We start from the raw sequence: 24,065 nt of genomic DNA, 5'->3' as shown, positions 1-24,065 counted from the left end.
CGCTTGACGTCTATACAGACCAGAGCACACTGTTTCCAGACTTGGTAGCCACACTGTGGGAAAACATCTTTCCCGGGTAGTATGACCATGGGTCATAAACACAATTTTACTCTGTTCGTAGAGACCAGTTAATGTATGAGATTTTATTTTTGTTGTTGTTTTGTTTTCTTTTTCAAGACAGCATTTCTCTGTGCTGCTTTAGAACAAGGTCTTATTTTTGTCTTAGAAAAACAAGATTAAAGAGCCCAAAGCAATACCTAACCCAAGTCTCTATTGAGTTTTTGATTGGTGTATAAGAAATTGCAACGTCTGCTGAACTTAAACATGGATGGAACCACAGTGCCCCCTCTCTTGGGTCTCCTGTTTGTAGATGGCAGATCCAGGACTCTGTAGCCTCCATAATCAGGCCAGCCAAATGCCCATAATAAATCTCTTCCTGGTTTTGGCTCCAAAAAAAAAAAAAAGAAAGAAAGAAAGAAAGAAAGAAAGAAAGAAAGAAATTTCAAAGATAATAGCTAAATGAAGATTGAAAATCATATTATCAGCTTATTTTATATAGCAAAATACTGAGTCAAGGCCCCAGGATCTCTAAAGTTAAAGGGGCAGTTGCACGGTGGCCTTGCTGGAGTTCTCCATCTGAAGCTGCATCCAGTCTCCTGCAGTGAGTACAGTTTTCAGATTCGGTTTGCATGTTCCAGGGAAATCTGGACTCTCAACACATTTCTAAGGTCATCAGAAGGAATTTGTGCAGCGTACTAAGGGCAGACTTCGAGCTAAAGTACACAAAACCATCTGTGACTGTGTCTTAGTTCTGCTGCTATGGGGGAGCAACTAGGACGGGAAAAAAATATGGCCACAGGAGTTTGTTGGCCTCCTGGTTCCAGGGGCTGGAAAATTCAAGAACATCGCACGGGCATCTGTTGAAGTTCTGCTTACAGTGCCACAGCAGGGCAGCAGGGCAGCGGAGAATGGAAGGTAGAAACAAAAATAACTCTCTCAATAAGTGACCCACTTCTGCCGTAATGGCATTAATCCGTTTATGAGGGCAGTGCCCTTGGTATAATCACCTCTAAAAGGTTCAGTCATCTAATAGTGTTATGGTGGAAATTAAGCTTCCACGGGAGTTCTACAGGGTGGTACAGGAAACACCCCATGGCTAAAATCTGCATTAAGTGCGCCTTGATGATTATTAAATAGTAAAATGTGGCTATTTGTCAATAATGTGCAGTGGCTTTTGGTAAGTTGCTTTTGATGTTTGACCTAAGCCGAAACTAATGTTTACCAGCTCTTTGTATGAGGAAGCAGATGGAGTCTCTCCCGTCCCTTCTGACCTCACGAAAGAGAAGGGTCAGTGGAGGCAGCATCACTTCAGAAAGCCCTGTCAGGTTGCTTTGTAACTAGTGCCATTTTGTTTGTTCCACTCAGGTGTCAACAGTCCTTCAAGGGCTCATGTTCTTCAAAACTCTGGCATTGCGCAGGGACATAACTGACTTTGCTGGTATTTTTGAAAGTTAACAATTAGGGAACAGTTCATGGACAGGAGGCTCTTGTCTTAGACTGACTACGTTTATCGCCATGAATTCTTGTGACTGTGGATTGCAGAACTTATTGCTTTTCTAAAATGTTAGCAATAAGGGGTGAGACTTAGGGCAGTCTCCCACAGCACCCACAGTGGGAGCAGCGGAAGCAAGATCAGCAAGCAACCATGTCAGAGCCTCCCCGTGTGGACCAGCCTACAGCAATCTGCCTGCCCATGCTGACGGGCGCAGCACCCAGAAATGTGTGCAGCAGTAGAAAGTTTGCTTCTCTCAGAGTACGCTTCAGAAATTGGAAAGCTGTTTCTAAAATAGTTTATGGTGTGTGTGTGTGTGTGTGTGTGTGTGTGTGTGTGTGTGCCCATGCTGACGGGCGCAGCACCCAGAAATGTGTGCAGCAGTAGAAAGTTTGCTTCTCTCAGAGTACGCTTCAGAAATTGGAAAGCTGTTTCTAAAATAGTTTATGGTGTGTGTGTGTGTGTGTGTGTGTGTGTGTGTGTGTGTATGTGTGTGTGTGTGTGTGCGCGCGCGCAGGTGACTTGGAGGCCAGAAGAGAGTGGCAGATTTCTCCGAGCTCGAGTCAAAGGCCGTTGTGAGCCACCTAAAGCAGGTGCCCCAGAAAGTAAAAATCTGAATTTTACAAACACTGGATTTTCTGGTGTTTTACACATGGCATATAAACCAGTTGCTCAGGCTATTTCTCCCTTTACATTTTAAATTTAAAAATCTAGAATGATAAGCAAATGCTACAGCTTGTTGCCACCCATGCCAAATTTTAATAGACAAACATTTTGTATTTTATCTCGGGTAGTCTGTCTACAAGGTCTCCTTGATACTGTGAACTTATGACTACTATTTCTCATTATTATTTTATTTCAGGCTTTTATCTTTTCATTTTCCAAAAACTAACTGAAGAATGACAGATTGATAAAATTTATATAAATTAAATAAAGTTTGCTTAATTTGGGAAATGTGTAGCAAGTATGTGAAGTATCTCAAATAAGGAAATTTCTTTTATAAAGTAAGTACTAAGTTCAGCTGTGAATTGTTTTTATTTTTTATTTTTTTAAAACAATCTTTTCTATTTTACATACCAATCCCAGCTCCCCCTCCCTCCCCTCCTCCCGCTGACCCCATCTTCTCTGTACCACACCCCATCCACTCCTCAGAGAGGGTAAGGCCTCCTTCAGCTGTGAATTTTTGTCTAGTAAAGTCACCCCCAATCTCAGACGAAAATGTAAATTGCTGCAATACCTGCTACGTAGTCAGGCCTGCCTTGGTTGCGTAGGCTTCAAATATCCACAGACTTTTTCTTGCCATTGAGCCCTGAGCCACAGAGTGTGACAACTGCTCAGAGCATTCAGAGTGCATTGGGTAATTAAGTAATCTATAAATGATTCAAACCACAAGGGCGGGCCTGAGAACGGGACTGAGTGGAAATGCTCTTGTCTAGCATGAACACAATTCCCAGCAAAACAAAATAAAATACAAACTTATGGGCACATACTCATAGATTACACACACACTGTGAATCAATATCATACAAAGACTTAAAGTCCATGGAGCATCCTGGAATTAATTTTGTATACAGAGAGAAAATTTTAAATAAAGTAGATAAAAGTGAGATTCTACTTTTATTTTTGTTTTATTGAAACTAACTCAAAATTTGTGGTAGGTCTTGGGCTTGAAGGACAGACTACCATCTTTTGTCTGGTTTCGTTTGGTCTTGTGTTAGCCTCTGCCATATATTACATACTCACCACAGTTTTGCCTCCTTCCACTCCTCCCAGGTCCCCCACACCATCCACTCCGCTGAAGATCCACTCTTCCTCCATTTTCTTTCAGAAAAGAATAGGCCTTCTAGGGATATCAACAGGACATGGCATACGAGCTATAAAAAGATGAAGTACAAGCTCTCATTAGCTACTATCTTTTAAGATGAATAAATGCCAATGCTCGTGAATGAAAATAAAAGAAAATACCTTTGACAACAGTTTTGTGGCTATTCTGACTCATTCTGCAAGTGAATATTTTTATCTGCCTTCTTTAACATGAAAAGAAAGACAGTATCATACATATTAACTGTTAATACAGAAAGACATTTGGAAACTCAAGATAAAGTAAAAGATGACATGACCTGCAAATTTGACTCTAGAGAATCTGGCTTAGTGCAGAAATAAAATAAAGGTCAAAAGAAAGAGAAAAAGGAAGAGAGAGAGAAGGGGAGGGGAGGGAGGAGGGCAGGGGAGAGCAGGGGCATTTAGTACATACTAGGAGGCAGTCAGGTTTTAGATAAACTTTCTAACATGTTTCTGTTTTGTGGTTTTTGCTGATGCTAATCACACACACACACACACACACACACACACAATACCTAATATTCAAAAATCCACTGGTACGGCTAAAAACTCTCTATGACAGACCATTATTCTGCCTCTGTTTTGTGAGCTGAATGTATCGATGGTCACTTAAACACTTGCAAAAACACAATCTTCCAAGTGGGAAGCGTGATTATCTGGCATGCAATTGTGTCACTGCCTCAAAGCAACTTTGATTTGCCTTAGAATTTTATTGGGAGTTTTCTGTTTTTATTCTCTGAGATCAGTGATCTTCTCGGCGTATTTCTTTTTGGTCTGAGTACTGTGTGTGTGTGTGTGTGTGTGTGTGTATGTGTGTGTGTGTGTGTGTGTGTTCAACAAGTTTTGAAATTTATAATTTTATAATAGCCTATAACATGAAATGTCAGTTTCAAATGTTTACAGTCTAAGTACTTTTTAAGTGAAATGTAACAACATCCAATAAGAAGTATCAAGCAAAATATTTTCACAGTGTTTTATTTTTGTACTATAATGTTATTAGTGCTTAAACTTGATTAATATGGCTGCTTTAACAGCTTTCCACTACCATAAGAAAATACCTAAGATAATCAGGGCAGAAAGAGAAAAGGATTGATTTAGTTTGCTCATGATTACCAAGGTTCAGTCCATCAACTCCTGGCCTTTTTGCTTTGGGTCTGTGACAAAGTTATACATTTTGTTATGGTCACAGGTAGGCAATGGTTATCTAGTGAGCATGTGCTAAAGAAAGAACTGAGCTAGGCATGGTGGCACACACTTGTAGTCTTTGCATTTGGAGGCAGAAATGGGAGGATCAGGAATTCAAGATCAACACAGGCTACATTGTGAGTTCAAGGTCAGCTTAGTCTATTTGAGACGTGTCTCCAAAAGCCAACAAGATCCGAATTCTCCCTGACTTCTACATGTACATATACTAAAAACTCAAGCTGTGTCCGTTCAATCTTTGCAACCAATGACAATGACATTTTAATAAAAAATTAAGAAAAGTGAGAAAAAAAGGATAGAGGAAAGGAAGAAATGAACAAAAGGTTGAGGAAGACAAGAAGGAAAGGAGAAACGGGAAGAAATGGGAAGGAAGCAGGGAAGGAAGGCAGGTGGTAGGGATGAAGGGATAAAAGGAAAAAAAAGGTTGTGTCAGTAATCACTGTTGAACAACCACTTGTAACTGTGTTTAGTGAGCAGGAGTTACTGCAATTCCTAAACCAATAAATTAAAATTTTTATTCTACCTGTTAGCTGTACAGGCAGCTTATTATTAAGTATAGAGGTAATTATTTTTGCCCTAAAGATGAGTGGGTAGTAATGTAAATACCTAACTAAATTTTTAAAGAAGCAAAAGGGGTATGCTAATTAGAAAAAAAATCTGAAAATACAAATCTCTCAGGGAAAAACTGTTCGCAATCTGCACTGAACTCAAGGAGTGGTGTGAAAATAAATTGGACATATGTTGTTTTTTTGCTCCGTCTTTGCAAGACCTGGTTCTGTTGTCTCCTTGTTCTTTTTTTCTTTGTCCGTTCTAATCAGCTGCTAAGGTAAAGCTTCAGTGTCACTCTGAAATAAATAGCCAAAAATAAATAGACAGTTTTCACAGGTTATAATCTTCACTGATTGCCAGAAACAACAGACAGATTGCTGTAAGTGGTTCCCTTTTAAATTCAATAAAATAATACTTCGGTATTTTGACCTGAAGATCTCTGGGTGTTCTACGTTGAATACTAAAACTTTTGAGGTTGTCAAGAATATAATAACAATCCTGCTTGTGTAGCAGCACAGGGGAACAATGGTTAAAGACAAGACCCAGCATTGCAACGTCCAGGATCAGCTGCTGTACTTAAACTTTCTGGTCTCGCTTTCCACTCTATAAAATACAGACACTGGTGACGGTAATAGCATAATCACAAGATCCTTGTAAGCACTAAATGAGCTCTGTAAAGCAGGATGGTATATGATGTTTACTCTCATTTCTTCCTAAGACACACTACTGATAGGCATATCAGTTACAAGAAATCCAAGCAACAAAATTCTGCCCTGGTCAAGGATCTGGCAGATGTGGAGAATCCCATCAAGGAAAGCTCACCTGCATTTGTGTATTTCAATCAGAACTCTTTGTTATTGTTATATTTAAGTGGGAATTAGTTATTTTGTCCGATTTTAGAAAGCATTGCCGATAATTGGTTTATATCTATATCTAATAACAGTTCATAGTTGTTTTGACCCCAACTCTCCATGTCCTATTCCAATAAAACATTTCTTGAAATTTTTACTTTGCTCCAATTTTTCCTCTGGACAACTGCAGTTTCACTGAGATTTTCAGCCATAACTTAGGCTCTGCTCTTTGTTCCTCCAAATCTAAGCACTATATTTCAGACCATCAAAATCTTTGTTGTAGTGTCATGGCTTATGCCTTTAATCCTAGCACTTGGAAAGTAGAGGCAGATACACAGAAAGTTCCAGATAATCAAGGGCTATGAAATCTAATCCCCAAACAACAGCAAACTAAAAAGAAAGTATGTTTGGGGATGGAGAAATCAATCAGTGCTTAATATAGCTTGCTGCTCTTCAAGGGGGCTTGGTTTTCCTTCCTGGCACCCACATCATGCGGCTCAAAGCTTCCTTTTACTCCAGCTCCAGGGGATCATATGCCCTCTCCTGGCCTCTTCAGCACTACTCATGGGCACAAACCCCCACACAAGCATAAACATATAAAAATAACTAAAAAGTAAAATTGCTTTTTAAATCTTTGTTGATTCATCTTAATAAACCTTAAAGTTGTACCTTGGAAACAACTATTTGCATTAGATACTCATGAGACAGGACATTGGCTTTTCAGTATAAGAAATTGGAATTGAGAGAAATTAAATAATTTGCCAAAGACCAGATAAACTAGTAAGTGAGCTAAAGAAGAAAAAAAGAGGAGGAGGAGGAAGATGAAGAAGAACCACCCAGATCGTCAAGGGAAACCCAGTCTTCTTCCCACCATTCACTTCCCGTCAGCAGTACCTCTCCCTTCAGCCTTCAAAATTGATGGACCCCCAGGTACACCACACCTCGCTTTATTCATTTAGAGTACAGTGATTCGGAATCCAAGGCCCTGACTCTTCTATTCATGATGGGAAAAAAACAAAAACTGTACTGAGACAGAAAAAAAAAGTCAATGGATCATTTAACATACTAACTTCCCCTTTGCTCAAGCCCAAAGCCATGACCAAAGAGATTTGAAAGCATTCAGTTTTTAAATGTATACGTTCTTTAAAACAATAACTTGGTAAAGTTCCTTGGTTTGTATAGAAATAAAAATATTCATACAGTTTACTTCTCATCCCTCGATACATTATGCACAATTTTTATTGTTGTTTCAACTTACTCAAAAGTTTGCCTTTGCTGTGGAAGATCAATATTTTCCCTTCAAATCAATTAGCCATGAATTAATTCTAGTGTAGCAGATAGGAGTCTCAGTTCACAAGAGCAGGTGTTCAACAAACATTGCTGTTTTATTGCTTTTTAATCAACTTAACACGGCACTAAGCCTGCATCATCGTGCAGTAATTGTCAGCATACCTTCTATTCCTGGGTCATAGCAAAATCAATGATCATGCACAAAATGAAAAGATGAGTCGTGCTTCTGGTCAACAATTTGATTCTTCAAACCCAGGAAGATCTGAACTCTGGCCTTTGCCCTAGAGAGCAATCAGGGACTTTTCTAGATCTGGGCTAGCAATGCCCTTTGTCATCTGCCCAGCTATTGACCAAGCATAGTGCATTTGTTCCTATTCCCATGCAATTCCCAATTGTTCATTTTGTTGCTTTGGAGAAAATGTTTCTAGAATTTTCCAGACCTTAAAGCCTTATTGGCTTTTTTCCTTGATAGGACACTCTAATTACCTTATAATATTCAAGTCTAAAAGGAAACAAGGGAATGAGATGGGAACAAACAACAATCTGCTTCCACAAGTCATAGAGGGGGCTGGTGCCTCCACAAGTCGCTGAGCCATGAAGGCAGAGCAAAGAAAGCTCTCTTCTCGAGTGTAGACGAGAGATAGCACAGAAAGGAACTGTTAATGATTTGCTAATTCATCCTAGCTTGTTATTTTTGGTCTGGTATTCTCGCGGCATGCAATAGGCTGATCCTAAACTATTTCTCACGAAACAAAAGTTAAAAAGAATGGATCCTAAAGAATATGAAGTTAACAAGTTTGCATTCCCACCAGCAATGGATGAGTGTACCCCTTTCTCCACAACCTCTCCAACAAAGGCTATCATTGGTGTTTTTGATTTTCGCCATTCTGACAGGTGTAAGATGGTATCTTAAAGTTGTCTTGATTTGCGTTTCCCTGATCGCTAAGGAAGTTGAGCATGACCTTAAGTGTCTTTTGGCCATTTGAAGTTCTTCTGTTGAGAATTCTCTGTTCAGCTCAATGCCCCATTTTATAATTGGGTTGGTTAGCCTTTTAAATCAGGAGCAGAAGGAGAGAGAGCACGAGCAAGGAACTCAGGACCATGAGGGGTGCACCCACACACTGAGACAATGGGGATGTTCTACTGGGAACTCACCAAGACCAGCTGGCCTGGGTCTGGAAAAGCCTGGGATAAAACCGGACTCTCTGAACATAACGGACAGTGAGGACTACTGAGAACTCAAGAACAATGGCACTGGGTTTCTGATCCTACTGCACGTACTGGCTTTGTGGGAGCCTAGGCAGTTTGGATGCTCAACTTACTAGACCTGGATGGAGGTGGGGGGTTCCTTGGACTTCCCACAGGACAGGGAACCCTGATTGCTTTTCGGGCTGAGGGGGGGGGACTTAATTAGGGGAGGAGGAGGGAAATGGGAGGCGGTGGCTGGGAAGAGACAGAAATCTTTAATAAATAAATAAATTTAAAAAAAAAAAGAATATGAAGTTAAGTACAACAGAGGGCACATTATGTTGAACACACATTGATGGAGACCTTCCTCCAAACAGTGGACTTTCCCTCCCCAGATCCTGGGTTAGGCACAAACCACACCCAAGCACCTTTTTTTGTTTTTTTGTTTGTTTGTTTGTTTGTTTTGTTTTTTATTGAGAAAAGGAAAAAATGTTTCCGCCTTCTTCCGAGCCTCCCATTTCCCTCTCCCTCCTCCCACCCTTTTCTCCCTCCCACCACTCCTCTCCCCATCCCTCTCCAGTTCAAAAGCAGTCAGGGTTCCCTGCCCTGTGGAAAGTCCAAGGTCCTCCCCTCTCCGTCCATGTCTAGGAAAATGAACATCCAAACTGGCTAGGCTCCCACAAAGCCAGAACATGAAGTAGGATCAAAACCCCGTGCCATTGTCCTTGGCTTCTCATCAGCCCTCATTGTTCGCCATGTTCAGAGAGTCCGGTTTTATCCCATGCTTTTTCAGTCACAGTCCAGCTGGCCTTGGTGCAAGCACCTGTTTTTACAAAAAAAAAAAAAAAAAAAAAAATCCTTTATTAAACAGGGGCGGAAAGTTAAAGTGGCTGTTCTGACTCAGGCAGAAAATCAGCTGAAATGGGAGGTAATTTTTAAGAAAACGAGAGGTCTGTGTTAGGATGGGCTAGCATCAGGGGGTGTATTTTGACTGGGGATGTTAATTAAGTGAACTAAAGGAGGCTTTTAATTGCTGAACTTTGGTACTCATTCTCAGGAATGAGTCTGGCATAGGAGAGTGTTCAAAGAAGGGAACAGACCTTAGTGGCTAGCTTTAGGGGTGCAACCTAACAGTTTTGAGCAAGGCAGAGGGAAAGGGGGAGAAAGGCAAAGCCTACCTGTTGGGAGCTGTGAACCCCCAGGTCCTGAATTTCTGGTAAACAACTTGTAATGCCTGCAGCTGCTCTGAGCACGAGACCCTCAGGAGTTCCTGATGGCAGGGCAGTGGTTTCTGGTGCGTTTGGCTAGGGCATGGCTATCAGTTAAGGATCCCTGTATAAGCTGCCCCTGGACACAATAAAGGGGGCATTCCTGTTTCAAGGATGACCTGTGTCTCTGGCTGTGTGTCTTTGTGTGTTTCAATCTCAAGCCCCTTGCCCGGCTCACCAACTGTATGGTAGCACATAGCAGATAGGCATGGTGCGCTACACCTACAAAAGCCATGCTCGCCACAGTCTAGAAATATGTTTCTTTAGCCCTTAGCTAAAGGAAAAGTTTCCTAATGCCCATTATATAATATTGTTGGAAGAAGATGAATAAAGATGGTGGGATACAGGGAGCATCAAATGTCTCCCAGACACCAGCTACTCCAGCATCAGTTTCCAGATAGGACCCAGAATAAAAGGGTTCTCTGAGCTTTGTCATATCACAAGAGGATCCCAAACCTCAAGGCACTTGATGCAGAGATGAAAGAACTCCAGGAGCAGACAGAAAGTGACAGATACTGTTTAATAGTGCCTTAAAAACTGAATGTCCCTCTCCAGCCTCCAAAACTTCTCCAATAGTGAAACCATGGAAACAAAATGCTAAGACTTCTCTGGGATGCCCTGGGTTCCTTGCATCGAATGCTTACATTCTTTAGGTTTCATCACTTGAGTTTGACCTGGCACTGAAAGGAAAAAGCAAAGAAATTGGATGCGATTTTAGGTTGCTTTGCAATTTTTCTGCTCAGACCTGTTTGTTCTCCTCCTCTCACTTACTGAGTATTTGATCATTCATTTCTATTAATATAGCTATTTATTTTCTACTTTGAATTGTGATATAATATTACTCTATTTACCTTGTTACCCAGGTTGTTAATGTACTATAAAATAGCTTTAAAATATTTATAATGTTTAAAACAGAAATTAAAGTGCAAGATCTAGATAAATGGCTCAAGAGATAAAATGTCTTGGGGCTCAAGCATAAGGACCCGAGTTGAGATCCTCACCCCCACTTAAAAGCCCAGTGTGGAAGGTAGTGTCTACAACCCCAGCACTGAGAAGGGGGATAGACAGTCAGTCCAGCTGAAATGACAGGCACCAGGTTCAATAAGAGGTTCAAGTTCAAAAATAATCATACATATGAAACCCAGTCTTAAAAATACATATGTACATGTACATACATACACATGTATATACACATATACACATAAACACACGTTCATGTACTAGTTGCTTTTGTCAACTTGGTGCAAACCTAGAATCGTCTTGGAAGAGGGAACTTTCATTGAAGGCTTGTCTCCATCAGGCTGTCTGTAGGCAAATCTGTGGGACATTTTCTTTATTAATGATCAAGGTAGAAAGTCCTAGCCCATGGGAGTGATGTCACCCCAGGTCAGTTGTTCCTGGGTACAGAAGAAAGCAAACCATGAAAAGAAAGCCAGTAAGCAACATTACTCCACCATCTTTCCTTCACTTCCTGCCTCCAACTTTCTCCTGTGATGTTGGACCACACCCTGCTTTCGGTCATGGTCTTTTTCCCAGGAACAGAAACTACACTAGGACTGGGGAGAAGCAGTTGAGAAAGAAACCTGATGTTGAGCTCAGGCCTCCAGATATACATCTGTGGGTGCGTGCACCCTATACACATATACACACACACATAGACATGAAGATACACACTCAAAGACACACCTGCCCATCATCGTCGCAAGGAGAAACCACTATAAAATAAAGATTAAAATTATTCATTTTACAAAAGACAAACTGACACTTGGTGATCTCACGAAATGGTCAAAGAAAATGATTGGAGTCCTTTAGCTCCAAGTCTCTAAGCCACATGCAAATTTTATACACCAGCGTTCCTGGCTGTTGACAGAAAAGACCGGAGAAAGGGCCACACTCAGTGTTTACACTACACTTAAATTTAAAAAGTGAGTGGCCTGTTAAAACAAACCACTCTAAGGCAGAAACGCAATGTGAGCCAAAACACAGTCCTTTAATGTCATTCCATCTGGGTGTGCTTCTGATCGTCCTAATTACTGAAGGGCAGGTTGATGAAAAAAGAAAAGGAAGAAAACACCAAACAAATGCCAACAAAGGGCACAGCCACCTTTAGGGAGTAACTGAAGCAATGCTGTAGACGGCCCACCAGCTGGCCCTGAGCTTCCAAATTTAAATAGGAGTTAACAGGAATTACTTCTCCTTCCCCCCCCGTTTTTCTATCTGATCTATTATTAGGCTCCCACGTAAAGCACCTAGATGGCCCAAAAGAACTAAATCCAAGAGTGAGGCTTTAAAAAGTTACTTAGAAGTCATTGTTTTTTACCGCTGAGTAGTACTCTAATGTGTATATATTCCACACTTTCTTCATCCATTCTTCCATTGAAGGACATCTAGGTTGTTTCCAGGTTCTGGCTATTACAAATAATGCTGCTATGAACATAGTTGAACAAATGCCCTTGTCATATGATCGGGCATCTCTTGGGTATATTCCCAAGAGTGGTATTGCTGGGTCCAGGGGTAGGTTGATCCAGAATTTCCTGAGAAACCGAAATACTGATTTCCAAAGTGGTTGCACAAGTTTGCATTCCCACCAGCAATGGATGAGTGTACCCCTTCCTCCACAGCCTCTCCAGCAGAGGCTATCATTGGTGTTTTTGATTTTAGCCAATCTGATAGGTGTAAGATGATATCTCAAAGTTGTTTTGATTTGCATTTCCCTGATTGCTAAGGAGGTTGAGCATGACCTTAAGTGTCTTTTAGCCATTTGAACTTCTTCTGTTGAGAATTCTCTGTTCAGATCAGTGCCCCATTTTTTAATTGGGTTAATTAGCATTTTAAAGTCTAGTTTCTTGAGTTCTTTATATATTTTGGAGATCAGACCTTTGTCTGTTGCGGGGTTGGTGAAGATCTTCTCCCAGTCAGTGGGTTGCCTTTTTGTCTTAGTGACAGTGTCCTTTGCTTTACAGAAGCTTCTCAGTTTTAGTAGGTCCCATTTATTCAATGTTGCCCTTAATGTCTGTGCTGCTGGGGTTATACCTAGGAAGCGATCGCCTGTGCCCATCTGTTGTAGGGTACCTCCCAATTTCTCTTCTATCAGGTTCAGTGTGCTCGGACTGATATTGAGGTCTTTGATCCGTTTGGACTTGAGTTTTGTGCATGGTGATAGATATGGGTCAATTTTCATTCTTCTACAGGTTGACATCCAGTTGTGCCAGCACCATTTGTTGAAGGTGCTTTCTTTCTTCCATTGTGGAAATAGAAAATACTATCTTGAGTGAGGTAACCCAGACCCAAAAAGATGAACATGGGATGTACTCACTCATAATTGGTTTCTAGCCATAAATAAAGGTCAGTGAGTCTATAATTTGATATCCTAAAGAAGCTAAATAAGAAGGTGAACCCAAAGAAAAACATATAGCTGTCCTCCTGGGTAGGGGAAGTAGACAAGATTGCCAGGCAAAAAATCGGGATCTTAAGGGTGGGGTGGGAGGGGGGTAAGGGGAGATGGGGAGAGAAAAGTGAGAAGGGTAGGATGGGGAGAACTTGGGGCAACGGGATGACTGGGATAAAGGAAGGTTGGATAGGGGAGCAGGGAAGCACATATCTTAATTAAGGGAGCCATCTTAGGGTTGGGAAGAGACTTGGACCTAGAGGGGCTTCCAGGTACCCAAGGTGAGGTCCCCAGTTAGTTCCTGGGGCAGCTGAAGATAGGGAACCTGAAATGATCCTATCCTATAGCCATACTGATGAATATTTTGTATATCACCATAGAACCTTCATCTGGCGATGGATGGAGATAGAGACAGAGACCCACACTGGAGCACTGGACTGAGCTCCCAAAGTCCCAATGAGGAACAGAAGGAGGGAGAAGATGAGCAAGGAAGTCAGGACCATGAGGAGTGCACCCACCCACTGAGACAGTGGGGCTGATCTATTGGGAGCTCACCAAGGCCAGCTGGACTGTGACTGAAAAAGCAGGGGATAAAACCGGACTCTCTGAATATGGCGGACAATGAGGGCTGCTGAGAAGCCAAGGACAATGGCACTGGGTTTTGATCCTACTTCATGTTCTGGCTTTGTGGGAGCCTAGCCAGGTTGGATGTTCACCTTCCTAGACCAGGATGGAGGGGGGAGGACTTTGGACTTTCCACAGGGCAGGGAACCCTGACTGCTCTTCAGACTTGAGAGGGAGAGGGAGAGGAGTGGGGGGACGGGGAGAGGAGTGGGGGGAGGGGGAGGAGGGGGAGGCTGGGAGGAGGCAGAAATTTTTTTTTCTCAATAAAAAAAAATAAAAAGTTACTTAGGAAAATATGAAATATGAAAATATTTAAGTCCAGGTCAAGTCTAAGATACATCCTGGCAGTGCTTCTGACTCTCGACGCCACCACCTACAGCCTAGTAGAAGCTTTCCAAGGTGGTATACAATTGGCAACCACAGAGAAGAGGATCTGAGGGAGAAGGGCGGGTCCATGCTGCCTCATCCCAGCCCTTCCTAGACATTTGTCTGGCCAAGCAGCTCTGGAGAATGGAAGCTTGGAGAGCAAAGCTCTATTTCTACTCCCCTCCTGGGACCCTTCCTTTCCAACAGGCTTTTCCAGAGCACATAGAAAATCTAAATATTTTTACTTATGTGTGTTCATGCTTCTGCCTATGTGTCTATGTGGTCTTATACACGTGTGTGTGTGTGTGTGTGTGTGTGTGTGTGTGTGTGTGTGTGTGCCTCCACAGAGAAGAAGGCATTCGACTCCTTGGAGCTGGGGTTAGAGGTGTTTGTGAGATGATGTGGGTGATGGGTTCTGAAGTTACGTTCTCGGGATTTAGCAGCAAATGCTCTGAATGACTAAGCCTTGCCTCCACCTCATTTAATCCGTCATGGGCAGTATTGTTAACTTAAAGGGAGGGCATCTCACCGTTTAGCCTCTTTCTTTTGCACCTGTGTCCTGCAGTATAATTCAGGCATCTTGTTTTTGCATACATAGCACATGGACCTCTCGTCATTTTGACTTCCTTTTCTTTGGGATTTAGAGAACGTTAATCCCATTTTTTCATTCTGATTCTGACCAGTCCTTGGTGCTTCTCACCAATTTATTTTCTCTGCCACCCCATACATGAGCACTTTCAGAACATGAATTTTAAAGGTCACTAACCCAGAACCGTGTCCTCCCAGGAAGACTTCTATGAAAAGGTCAGGCATATATCCAACAATGGGCGTGCGCAAAACCCCGTGCTAATCCTGGAGTCTAAGATCGATTCAAGAGCAATTGTAGTAGGAGCTGCGGGGCTGCATTCTGCCACCCAGCTCCCGCCACCGGCTAGCTTTACCCGAAATAACAACACACAAACTGTATTCTTTTAAACACTGTTTGGCCCATTAACTCTAGCCCTTACAGGCTAATTCTCATATCCCGATCAACTCATCTCTAATAATCTGTGTAGCATCAGTCTTACCGGGAAAGATTCAGCATGTCTGACCTGGCAGTTTGGTTCATTGTGTCTGCCCGGGAGAGGGGAGCATGGCATCTGAGCTCACTTCCTCTTCCTCCCTGCATTCTGTTCTGTTTACTCCTCCCACCTATGTTTTAACCTATGAGGCCAAGCAGTTTCTTTATTACTTAACCAATGACCTTCCTCCATCATTTCCCCTTTTTCTGTTTAAACAAAAAGGAAAGGCTTTAACTTTAACATAGCAAAATTACATATAACAAAACCGTTATCAAGTAAAAATTACAATATTTACATCTATTTTATCTTTATCATAACTAAGGAAAACTATAACTATAACTAACTATTCTTCAACTCCATCAAAGACTCCAGAAGGATACAATATTACCTAAGCAAACAAGAAATAAGCAACTTTCAAACTCTAGTAATGACAGAGACATCTCGCTGCCTGGACAGTCACCCAAAGTTTCTCTGTACCATTGGGGCATCCATCTTCAGCCTACAGGCCCATAGTTTCCAGCAGACATTTCCATGAAGCAGGAAATTTCAAAGGCAGTCACTATCTGCTTGTCCTGAAGAATGTCTTGCAGACTCTTTCATGAATCAGGAACCCCAATGACCTTCCTCCATCAAGCAATTAACCTGGAAACCCTAAGAGTGCTTGCCTACCGTCAGCATTAAAAGCTTCGCAGCTTTCCCTTAGGGAGTCTGACGTACAGCTGGGTGAGAAGCACCTTGCAGAGGAGGAGGGTCTGCTGCAAACCCATCCAGGCAGGACTGACGCTTATTTCCGTGGTTTTCCTCCTTATCCACACAGGTTGCTGTTCCAAGTTCCTCTGTTGTGCCTGTATTGACAGAATGACAGACTATATATACATATACTGTATATACCCTGAATATAGCATTTTTTCATCTATCTATATGTGTATGACAGTTTAATTGATAAGCACAAGATAAAAACAACTATTTGTTGTAGATTTTACATACAAATGTTTTTATTTCTTTATTAAGAACTCAGGGGTTTTTTTTTCACTTAAATGATCTATGTAATGGATTCTCTTCATTTCCAAATTGCATACTACTTCTGTACTTCAGAGCATAATTATGTAAAATACGGTTTCTTAAACACTGATGGAGCAGTAACCCACAGTAGGTCTAATCACCAGAAACACTCATGAATGACTCACCAGTGAGAAGCATACAAAGTGGATAAGCTAGAGATGATTGACCCCCCTGAGGGGGCAGCAGAATTCACATTGAACAGAATGTACATTGAGAGCTATGAATTTTTTATTTGGGACATTTTGTATTTTATGTTTTAGACTACAGTTGCGCCTGTATAACTAAAATCATTGTGGGTAGCGAGGAGACCTCAGTGATGTTTCTGGAAATCAGATAACTTATGATGTGAAGAAAACCCTTTTGACTACATTTGGAGTTCTTCTATTATGTCCATTCCACTTAGTGTTTTAACAACAAAATTCTCATTTAGATAGATCAACTATGCATAAGTTCTGAGAATATCATTGGTGTTTCATTTTCTTAAAAAGAAGATGTGAAAAGAAAAGCAGAAGTGGAAACAATAGCTGTTTACCTTAGTTGGTGTTAATTCTGTATTTCTAGGCAGTGTTTTTTAAACTTTCCTGCCTGATTTTAGAGAACTGTTAAAGGATGGAGCTGTCAAGATGAGACAACTGAAAGTCTCAGCTAAAGGTAAATATTCAATACATGTGTAAACCGTCCCCAGTTAGAGTAAACCTGAGAATCAACTGTGAAAAAGTCAGATGGAACTAATTACAAGAGCCTCCACAAAAGTCTACACCTAACCAGAAAAAAAAAAAAAACCTCAAGACTCAACTGAGAGAAACCTAAAAGCATAAGAGAAAAAAAAATGTAATACAAATACAATCTAACAACAAGACTCATGCAATCGCTTCCTAAAAGGAGCAAATTTATGGTTGGGTTTTGCTTAGTTATGATTCATAGATTAGTGTGGTGAGAGCAGAGCCTAATTTAGGCCTTTCACTCATAATAATGCAAAAGAATCGTATGTAATTTCAAATATTCTCTAAATACCTGAGGAGTCACTCTTCATAGGAGATGACCCTAAGTAGTGTATCCTTGAGCAAAAATGCTGGACTTCCTTTCATGGGTACAAAAACATTCAGCACTGTGAGCTAGGTGTCTGTGCAAACAATGTCACTAGAAAGTATTTCTCTTGTTTAATTTAGACTTGTATTCAACAGTTTTGTTCCTCTAAGTGAGGGATGAGTGAGCATCTATATACGCGAGTGCACACATATGGCAACTGCCTCAACTGTGCGCTAGAGAAGCGTGGCAGTTAGTCTTTTGTGGACTTGAAAAGCTAGAGTCTTCTGGGAAGAGAGAACCTCAGATGAGAAAATATCTCCATTAGAAGCCTGTGAACACATCTATAGGGTAGTTTATTGATTAATGATTGATGAGGAGGGATCAGCCCACTATGAGCAGTGACACCTCTGGGCAGGTACTCCTGTGCTGTATAAAATAGCAAGCAGAACAAGCCATGAGGAGCAAGCCAGTAAATAATGTTCCCCCATGTCCTCTGCTTCAGTTCCTGCCTCCAAGTTCCCGAGTGAGTTCCTGCCCAGACTCCCTTGAGTGATGGACTGTGATGTGGAAGTGTAAGTCTCATAAACTCTTTCCTCCCCCAAATTGCTTTGGTCATGGTGTTTATTACAGCAACAGAAAATAAAGACAGGGAATGACCAAACTTTTTGTCGACCAAGTTTGAAGACTGGATTGTTCCAGGCCTATCTCTTATAGACTAGCCTAAATAAATAATTCACACAAATCTAGGGTCATATGCTATGCTCTCTAAGGACATTTCTGGTAAAGGTCCAAAAGCAGGATGAACACAGCTACCTGGGAGAGTGGAAATTACATCAAGCTATCCTCTCTCTCTCTCTCTCTCTCTCTCTCTCTCTCTCTCCCCTTTCTTCTATATACCTGTTTCTAAAAGAAAGTGCACCTGAAAAAAAGACATAAATTTTGTGATTACTACTGAACAATACCCTTTATGTGACAGAAGCCCTTCAAAATGGAACTTAATAAATGGATCTTCTTATTGAATTCTGAGAACAGCTGTATGTATCATATTCATTGCAGCGTTCTCTGTTTCCATCACTCCTTCTACTGCAGAAATTGCTAACTATCCCTTAGCACTCACTATCTTCCTTCTATACAAATAGAGTCCTTGAATTTTAGCTGGTTTCTTGGCTATTCCAAGTACAGACACTATTCCTATTTCTCCCAGGAAAATGGATGGGGCTACATAACTAAGTTCTAACAGGACGATTGTGAAAACAACATGTGCAATAGATATAACATGTTCTCTAGGACTGTTAGGATACAGACGTAAAGCAGATCTCTCAGTCTTCACATACAATTGTCTTGCAATGGTAGAGGAATGAGTTAGAAGTCAATGATGGAGGAAGGTCATTGGCTAATAAAGAAACTGCCTTGGCCCATTTTATTGGTTAGAAGATAGGTGGGAGGAGTAAACAGAACAGAACGCTGGGAGGAAGAGGAAGTGAGATCAGTCTCGACAGCTCTCCTCTCTGGAGCAGACGCCTGAGAGAGATGCCATGCCCTGCTCCCAGGATGAAGCTCCGACCCAGGATGGACATAGGCTAGAATCTTCCCGGTAAGCGCACCTTGGGGTGCTACACACAGATGATTAGAAATGAGCTAAATTAATATGTGAGAATTAGCCTAGAAGAGAATGGGCCAAGCAGTGTTTAAATGAATACAGTTTGTGTGTTGTTATTTCAGGCATAAGCTAGCCGTGCGGGCAGCTGGGGTGCTGGGGACGGAGCCCCGCCGCCCTTATTACTACAAGTCAAGACCCTCAGACTTGGTCGGTAAAAAGGGCCACTGTAGCATTTCAGAGATATTTTGGTGAGAGGAATAGTCTTATAATTTAGTCATTGTCAATGAGTCTCTCTCTCAGCTAAACCTAAAAACTATGACTTCTAGTTTACTTATTCAGTCATGATTTCTGATGGTGCAAAAGAATGAAACCACCTCACCATTCTGACAAAGCCAACATCATGATAACAACACTATATCATTAGTACAATGGTCATACGATCTAGGAAGTGGTCATCATGAAACAACCAGATGTCCAGAACCAGAGAGACACAAATGGTAAGAATGGTCATACAGAAAGATAGTTTGGGTAAGATAAAGATAAACCCAACTTCTCATAAATAAGCGAAAGAAAGGTAAGTCCTAAATCCATATTAATGTGTGGATTATATCTAAATTTAGACAGGCTAGGATGAGAACAGATGAGTTGGTATGTAGACATTTGTGAGGGGGAAGTAGACAGTCTTTACCACCTAGTAGCTCCATGACCTTTGTTAAGTAACTTAACCGCCCCTATGTGGCATTTTCTCACCAGGAAATAGAGTTATTAACAGCCACTTCATAGGGAAATTGTGTGTATTTAGTTTAATGACATACCTTGTGATTTGGCATGATGCCTGGCACATTGCAGGTCCTCAGTAAATAGCCTTCAAAAAATTCCCTGCTCAGACAAAGGGGGGGGGGAAGCATTGCTTTTCCTCAAGATAAAGATTCTATCCAGTCCTAATTTGGACTGAATTATTGCAGTTATTTCTAGAGAACCATCCGTCCTCCCTCACTCATATTCCTCAACAGGTCATTGTCTCCCTTCTCTGGATTTTACGGTCATCTTGTCTCGTCTGTATCACTTACTGCAACTCAATCCCACACTGTTTTTGACTCATTTGTCTTCCATTAGTGCCCCCACACTTCAGAACGTGTTCCTGTCCTTCAGAACGCACATCCTGTTGTGCTCCCAAAATACTCATTAAAGAGACAAATGATACACTTCGAACAAATGTGCATGTGTGTCTTCCAGAAAGCCACGTTGAATAAATGTCATTCTATTCATATACTGAGTCACCAAATGGCAGAATACCTTAAACTTTAAAAATCAAATTAATGGAATTTTGACATTTGCAATCACGGGTAAAGCCAATATGATGTACTTTAAATTTTGCCTTAACAAGAATAGTCCCCTTCCCAACAGCAGGTGAGTTTTAACTGCAAGCTCCACCCCCTGTTCATCTGTTTCCCTTGCCATTTCAAAGCCCAGGGTGATGCTATATTGTGTTGACTATCATCAAGAATTATTAATTTTTTTCTCAAGTTGTTATGTGCTGAATAAGACTTGGGACATCAAAACTAAATAATTCAAAAGGTTGCCAACTTAGTATAGTTTGCTGCTCATGGCATTGGTGAAATATTCTGTTAGTTTGCTAGAACAAATCAACTGGGTGGCATGAAATCGGGAGACATCAAAGACTGAAGTGTTATGAGGTGAGATCTTTTTGGGTGTTCTCTGCCAGTCTTCAGCTTCTGGTGATTTGCTGAGAGCCATAGTATTCTTCAACCCATTTAAAGAAGGACACTTAAAAGAAATCCCACACTAGCTCAGAATTGAGTATAACAGAGAGTTATTTATTTACGGTAGTCTCACAGATTACAGTCCTTTGCTCGAACTGGGGAACAGCAACCAAATCCTGCAGCTGGAAGAGAGGCAAGACCTGTGCTTTATGGGTATTTATAGTATAAGAGGCCACGCCCAAGTGGGCGGGTATTAGGTATGTAGGTAAAGGAATTCCTACAGCACCCAGTCTCTTCCTCCATGCTCATATGACATTGTCTCTGTGTGTTTATCTATTTCTAAATGCTCCCTTTCTGCAAAGACACCAGTCTCACTGGGTTAGCTGCTCCCACCCCCACCCCACTGCATGGCCTCATTTTGACTAATGATTCCTGCACCTGGTCTCTTCCCAAATAAGATCACACATGAAGTACTAGTAGTCAAAACTTTAGCACAAGAATTTTGAGTGGACACCATTCAGCCCATGAGAGCTACTATGCTTGTGCTTCATATTCAAGAAGCCAACCCAGTGAGGAGACATCTGCACCCATGGTAAGCCTAGCTTTGTAGAAAGCATGACTGTAATCAATGTTTTCAGTGCAGAAGTCAATCTGTGTAAAACATTTGCAATGGCTCCCAGCAGTAGAATAAGTACTTGACAAGTGTCAGCCATTAGCAGTACCATTCAGATTATTAGTATTATTTTGATCTTAAATCACAGTATTCAATATAGCATCAAAAAAAAATATGTCAACCTCTTCTGTGAGTCTGAATAACAGTTGAAAACTAAATGAATAGAAATAAAGAAAACATGGTGAGAAGACCTTAGATGCCTGTAAATGGGAACTCACCAATTAGACTTTCATGTTCTAAAATTAATTATGAATTTAAAATTAAAGTGTAGTGAAATCATTATGTAAATATTTTTCTGATGTATCTACTTATAATGCGTTTCCCTTTTATTGAAAAATTAGCAAAGAGGAGGTAACAATGCTCTGATGGGATATAGCTCATAAATTATATGCAGTGCTGTGCTATAGAAAATATTAGAAATATAATAATAAAGTGCTCCAGTTATTTGTCTCGGTGATAAAAGATTTTAAGATGAATATGTAGATGGTGACGATGGTGAATTACATGTTATGATCACTATGAAATTTAAAAATGTTAAAAAAATACATAAAACGATGCAGAGATCTCAAAAATGACAACTGTTAGGCTGACACCTACACGTTTCTGAAACCAATTTAGTAATTTTAATAATAAATGCAATTAAAATCTCTGTGAAGTGTTAGTAGTAGAATTGATCATGAGAAAAACTGACTTTGAAGCAAAATGGGACTAGGAAACATCGTTGACTTTTCTAACAATGAAAGGGGAGAAACCTACAAGGCACAAGGCAATGTTTAATTTGCTTTCAACAGAGATGGTATTGTAGATGTGGAATTAACTGGAAACTTCAGTTTGGGACAAAGCGGGTAACTAAATAGGAGCATGAAGAGCTGTGAAGCATAAAGTACGATACCATAATATGTTATTAAGATCAACTGTTCAAAACAACATGTTTAATAGTGATGTAAATGCAGGGATTAAAAGATACCATTTGCGTTATTATTACAAGCATGATAGAGTTTGAAAAGAGAAAGGGAGATCAATCAAGAGCTTGGGAAAGCTTCCTCAAATACGTAGACCAGAAGTTGGGTCATTTGGGACTAAAGGTAGGCAAACAACAACGATCCTGTGCTCTGGGAAGCAGGAAAGAGCAGCAGGACTCTAAATGACAGTGAACCAACAAAATCAACAGGCAAAACCTAACACTTTCTCTGGTCTGGCTGAATTTATCTACCCAGTCTCCATACGCACACACACACACACACACACACACACACACACACACGTCTAGGTAGATATGCTTCCATGAGACTGAGTTGTGTCTTAAGATCTCCACTCTGGATGAATCCACACAATCATCCCAGAGAACAAACAATGCTGAAGGAGGGAACAAAAGGACAATGGACGATACCTTCTCCACAGTATCCCTGGCACATCTACCAACCCAAAGATCACTAACAATCAAAGTTTGAATTACTCAACTAATTCCAGGAGCAAGGTACTATTAATAGCAAAAAAAAAAAAAAAGTGGGCAAATAAAAGACACAAGAAGTGATTGCTGGACTGTGGCTAAGGTACGATCTAGTAGAATGTCTGTTTTACGAACCTCTACCCAGTTCCTCGCAGCTCTAGGTTTGGAAGTCGTCCTTGGTTGTTCTCCATCAGCAGAGATTTGCCAGACTGGAGCTCTCTTGTTCCCCATTTCTTTCTTTCCTAGCACACTGTGGGTTTTCAAAGGCAAGACAATTGCCATTGATGAGACTCAGGTTCTGGAACCAAGCTACCAACCACGGCCTCCTGGGCAGGACATCAGATGTCTAACCTAATCTTCCTGGACCTCACTTCCTGATTTGTAAATGGTAAGTAATGAAAGCATTAAGTAACACACACGGATGTCTGCCGTAGAAACCATTATTCATGCGGTTGCTCCAGAGCCTGGAGCGGCATCTGTGCTAGAGTGGGCTCCAGTAGTGCTTTGCGGATGGGTGATGGAAGGATGGATAGATGGATGGATGAGTGGGTGGATGGATGGATGGATGGAAGTGTGGATGAGCGGATGGATGGATGGATGGATGGATGGATGGATGGATGGGTGGGTGGAGGAGCATATCACACAGGTGATGCTCTCAGGTTCTGGATTCCTATGGGAGAGATTACAGGCCAGAAGTCTTTTTAATCCATGTTGTTCAAGCACTTTCTTAGTAACTATTTAGTCCACCAACATATGAGCTACCCATGAGAATTTCCAAGTCTGTGTCATTAAATACCACCTTACAGGTAAACTGAGGCTGAAAGAGGACATTAGCCCAGTCTCTCCCTGGTGATACATGTTTCTGAAACTTACCTTCTACCAACAGTTGGGGGGGGGGGGGAGACAGAGAGAAGGGAAGGGAAGAAAGGAGGGGGATGCAGATAATCATGTGTAATAGAGACTGGCTTCTTATTCCAACATGGAGTTTGTGATGTGGCCACAGCATCCTCTAAAAAACTCTAGATAATTCTGAATAGCAACTCATATAAGAACCAGCCTTTCGAAGTAGCAGCCACAGGCAACTGTGAACATGTCCAGAATGTTTCAGGTGAAGTACAGGTGTTATGAATAATTCCACTTGAATTAATACAGTATTGCCTTTAAAGAGTTTATTCTCCACAAGATTACACTGGGTGTCCTGGTTGGGTCTTTTGTTATGTGTTTGTTTGTTTGTGGTGTTTTGTTTTGTTTTTGTAGACTTGACACAAAGTGGAGTTGTTTGGAAAGAAAAACCTCAATTGAGAAAAAGACTCCATCAGACTGATGTTGGATGTGGGTGGGCCTA

Source organism: Microtus oregoni, unplaced genomic scaffold (assembly GCF_018167655.1).
Source record: "Microtus oregoni isolate MIOR12 unplaced genomic scaffold, Mior012 000057F_ref0000458, whole genome shotgun sequence".
Taxonomy (NCBI): Eukaryota; Metazoa; Chordata; class Mammalia; order Rodentia; family Cricetidae; genus Microtus; species Microtus oregoni.
This window is presented reverse-complemented; position numbering follows the sequence as displayed.